Raw genomic sequence first — 5,018 nt, forward strand, 5'->3', positions numbered from 1 at the left:
GTGTGTGTGTGTGTGTGTGTGGGCGTGTGTGTGTGCGTGTGTCACTGGGTTGCTCCTCACACTGACACACAACTACACAAAGTGAGAGAGGCTACAAAATGGCCTGAAGATGCACTCAGGAGTCAAAGTGCTGCTCTAATGGAAAACGACAAGTTCAGCCCAACTGAACCATTAGGACCAGAACACGCATGACCGCACCGGGCGCCGCGCTCAACGTGCACACACACACACACGTGCACTGGAATGGTGCGATGTGACCCAAAGACACACAATAAGACACACAATAACCTAGTTTTGTAGAAGTTTGTCTGAACGCCGGCGGCGCCGGACAGCAGGTGAGTGACCCGCAGACATGAAGACGAGGATCTCTGGGACCTCCGAGGATCCTGATGGTCACGTCTGAGGGGCGGTGATCGGAGTTAGCTCCGCCCACTTGAACAGCGTTCTGAAAAGTTTACAGCTCTGTTGGTTTCTAACTTGTTGAAGTTTGAAAGCATCAGATTAAAGATTCTGCACAGATCTGAACTCTGATCCAATCCTGAACCCGCCTCTGAAACCAGCCGGTGGGTCTTCTGGGGAACCCCAGGTTCTGTTCAGCCAAATGGACAAACCAAAAGGTCAGGACGCTGCAGGGTCTGGGGGTTCTGCTGCAGCTTCAGTCCTGCTCGGAGCGAGGAGGAAACATCAGCCTTCAGGCTGGTGTGGGTAGTATAGTGGTATGGGGTTTAAATGTTCCAACATCTGCAGGACGAGTCTTTGACCCGTTTGACCTCAGTAGCTTAACGTGGTTGTCAGGGAGGAGGAGGAGCCACACAAGGAGAATGAAGGCAGGAGATCTCTGGTAGCTTTGCTGTATCTTCAGGTTCTGCTCCTGCAGGAGGTCTCCTCCACCAGGTCTCCTGCAGGGGGTCTCCTGAGTGCTGCTCTGGATAAAGATCCTCATCTTCCCCATCTTCTTCTGGTGGACTTCCTCTTGAGGACGTCTGGACTTTGGTTTGTCCCACTGATGGTTTTGTGATGGTTCTACTCCCGTTTTCTGATGGTTCTACTCCAGTTTTCTGATGGTTCTACTCCAGTTTTCTGATGGTTCTACTCTGGTTTTCTGATGGTTCTACTCTGGTTTTCTGATGGTTCTACTCTGGTTTTCTGATGGTTCTACTCCGGTTTTCTGATGGTTCTACTCCAGTTTTCTGATGGTTCTACTCCAGTTTTATGGTTCTACTCCAGTTTTATGGTTCTACTCCCGTTTTCTGATGGTTCTATTTCCGTTTTCTGATGGTTCTACTCCAGTTTTCTGATGGTTCTACTCCAGTTTTATGGTTCTACTCCGGTTTTCTGGTTCTACTCCCGTTTTCTGATGGTTCTACTACCGTTTTCTGATGGTTCTACTCCGGTTTTCTGATGGTTCTACTCCGGTTTTCTGATGGTTCTACTCCAGTTTTCTGATGGTTCTACTCTGGTTTTCTGATGGTTCTACTCTGGTTTTCTGATGGTTCTACTCCAGTTTTCTGATGGTTCTACTCCAGTTTTCTGATGGTTCTACTCCAGTTTTCTGATGGTTCTATTCTGGTTTTCTGATGGTTCTACTCCCGTTTTATGGTTTTACTCCAGTTTTCTGATGGTTCTACTCCAGTTTCTGATGGTTCTACTCCGGTTTTCTGATGGTTCTACTCCCGTTTTCTGATTGTCCCTCCAGGCTCCTGTAGATCTTGGAGCCCTCTGTGTCTTCTTGATCTAATGAAGAGACCAGGGTGTGATTAATGCTCCCTCTTTTTGCCGCTCAGATCATTCCTGAAGGTCCGCCTTCCTCTCTGCGTTTTGGGTGACACCCATCTTCTCTGAGCTTCAGCCTGGACTCTTCAAAGACCAGATCTGCCTGGAAATCTTTTCTGTGAAGATCCGGATCATTTAGAAGAAAAATGACAAAGAGAAGGAACCCGTCTGACCAGATGAAGAACAGGAATGTTCTGATCAGATCTGCTGATACTTTATCATTTTTTAAAACCAGAAAACCTAAACTGAGAGAACACGGAGGCTGTAGCAGTTGGCCGTCCTCGAGCTGGAGGAGCGGCAAGGAGCGGCAAACCTTCTGCTGCGTTTGTCTCCTCCTGATTCTCCGTCGGCACAAATTATTCATGTGAAGAACGTTCCTCCATCAGGGTGGGGGTGCAGCCCCCCACCCCCTGGTCCCCGTGACAGGCTGCGGTCATGAAGACGCCCTCGCAGGTGCAGAGGGTTCGGCGCCGCCGCCAGTGGGGATAAGCTCAGAGCGCTGAGTCCAGGAGCAGAAGATGAAACCGGACCGCCCCAGGAGAGCCGCGTTTTATCTTTCATGTTTATGAAATGTTTTGCAGCTGCTGTCCAAAGTGCATTAGTATCGACGTTCTCCGCTCGCCATCAAGTTCCTTTCTATTAGCGGTGGTTCTAATGAAATGGATCCGGGATGGGTCTCTCTGCAGAGCTCAGCTCCGTCCAGCAGCAGGAGACGTTCGCTGGGGGGATGCCAACCAGGTTAAAAACGTGCTGACCCGGACCCATGAAGCCAAAGAAAACCCACAGGAGAACCCCGGAGAACCCTGCTGGGATTTGGACCAGAACCTTCTCTGTGTGAGGCGAGGAGGCTCACCACTACACCACTGGGCCGTTCCCAGGTTTTGGCTGAAGACGGTTCTATGATACTGTGAAGGATCTCTCCTGGGCGTGGTCTGGTAAAGAGACTCCGCCCACCTGTTGGTCCATTGCAGAACTGGGTGTTTGGGTGAATCTCTGCCTGTCGGTTCTGGTGACCGTCTTCTGTTTTATGTGATTAAAACCAGTTTTCTCAGTTTGGACTCGGTCAGTTTTTCATGGGTCTGAGGAGAAACGTTCTGGGATCATGAGGCAACCTGGTTTGGACCCTGCAGCTGCAGGAGGACCGAGAAGATCTCTGCTGGGATGGAACAACAGGAATCCAGCAGCTTCAGAGAATCCATCTACAGCCAGAGCTTCACTGAAGCGGGTCGGTCCAGTTTCTTCTGTAACTCAAAGAAAACATGCAGTTTTTTTTCTATTTCACGTTCTATTGCATAAATAGAAGCCTGAAAGTTTCATGAAGCTTCATCCCGAGGAGAAAAGCTGAAGCAGAAAAAACAGCTTCTTCCTTCACTGAAGCTGTAAATTCAGCCTCAGGAAAGCCCGTCTAAAGCGCCGGCGCCGCGCTCAGCTTTGATTAGACAGCATGAAGCTTTGATGAAGCCTGTGGAGGTTTATCAGCGCCGCCGGTGAGGTTCCTGCAGACCCAAACGGGTCTGGAACAACACACAGAAGCTGATCGGATCCGTGACGGCGAACGTCAGAGCGGAGCAGATCTAAGAAACGCTTCCCAGGCAGCCGGACTCTGGTCCAAATCCCAACCAGAACAAAAACCAGTACTAAACATACGGAGAAGATCGCCTCTACCGTTCTGTCCGGGATCTGTGACATCACAGGCATTGTACCCGCCCAACAGCCAATCAGCAGATTTGGACGGTAAAGCAAAGAGCTGAGGAGGACGTCTGATCCTCCGGTTCCTCCCTCTGTTTACCCGGAACCCAGAACTCAGATCCAGAACCCGGCATGGCATCTCACTGGTTCTTCATGGAAACTGAACCGGACTAAAGAAGATCAAATGTTCCACTTTGGTTCTTTGATGGTTTGGTTTTGCGTGACATGAAGTTCAGGTGATTTCACCTTTTAGGAAAAAAACTGAAAAACGAAGCTGTGAAGTCGAGCTTTCACAGCTTCATGAGATCCAGTGAGGATCCAGTGAGGGATCAGTGAAGATCCACTGAGGATCCAGTAAGGATCCAGTGAGGATTCAGTGAAGATCCACTGAGGATCCAGCAAGGATCCACTGAGGATCCACTGAAGATTCAGTGAGGATCCACTGAGGATCCAGTAAGGATCCACTGAGGATTCAGTGAGGATCCACTGAGGATCCAGTAAGGATCCAGTGAGGATTCGGTGAGGATCCACTGAGGATCCAGTGAGGGTTCAGTGAAGATCCAGTGAGGATCCACTGAGGATTCAGTGAGGATCCACTGAGGATTCACTGAGGAATCTGTGACAGAAAGACTTCATACTGTCAGCGATCTGCAGCTCCTTTCTTGTGGAGCCCCTCTTGGTTCGGGTTTAGTTCTGGTTCTGGACCAACCCTCAAACCAGATCTGGCCTGGAGGGTCTGGATCCGCTTTCGCCTTTACACTCACATCAGAAAAAACGGTGAAGAGCCCCGCCCATGTGAACATGAAACCTTCCGCCAGAACATGGGCCGGGCCTGGTTCTGATGCAGGTGCTGACTTCTGGAATGCTGAGCCCCCATGTGACCCTCCACACATCAGCTGGGCCTGGCGGGTCACAGATCGGGCCCGTTAGTTCTGGTGCTTCTGTGATTGGCCGGTTGATCTCCATGAACGCTGCAGCGCTCCTCAAAGGAGAGCATGACAGACCCCCCCCATCGTCTGCCCCGCCTCCTTCAAACACACCTGAGTCCCTCCACACCTCCATGAGAGGAACGAGGAGGCGGGAGGAGGTGCAGCTGCTTCCATGGAGCAGCAGAGGGAGTGGGGGGGTGAAACAACATGTCTCCTGGTTCCGTTTCTGATTGGACAAAACGGATTTCTGCCAGGAAAAGTCCACCTATGAGGCCGGAGAACATGGAGCCTTCGCCGCGTTGCCATGGAAACAGGGATGCAGGAAAATGAAAGATTGATTCACGGCCGGAACGGGGAGTTGATGGGAGTCGGCGTGAACGCGCCGCCGAACGGCAAGCCGAGCTCGGAGCGGAGGTGCAGCGAAGATGATGGACACGCCCATTTAGGGCGCCATTGACAACAAGAACTCTGCTGGAGGAAGAGGAAGACGTCATCTGCAGAAAAACGTTCAGGAGAAGGATGGATGGATGATGGATGGATGGATGATGGATGCAGACAGACGAACAGAGGAGGCCGGAGCAGCAGAGGAGATCCACCTGAGTGAAAACAGAGATGTGAGGAAAATGG

The 5,018-nt window shown here is 50.9% G+C and overlaps 1 protein-coding gene across 1 annotated transcript in view; it reads right to left on the reverse strand.

Annotated features, from left to right (window-relative positions):
• Positions 1-5,018, reverse strand: part of LOC112143411 (neuronal membrane glycoprotein M6-a) — a 19,389-nt gene that overhangs the window by 13,848 nt on the left and 523 nt on the right. The window lies entirely within an intron of this gene.

This window comes from Oryzias melastigma, linkage group LG16 (assembly GCF_002922805.2).
Source record: "Oryzias melastigma strain HK-1 linkage group LG16, ASM292280v2, whole genome shotgun sequence".
Taxonomy (NCBI): Eukaryota; Metazoa; Chordata; class Actinopteri; order Beloniformes; family Adrianichthyidae; genus Oryzias; species Oryzias melastigma.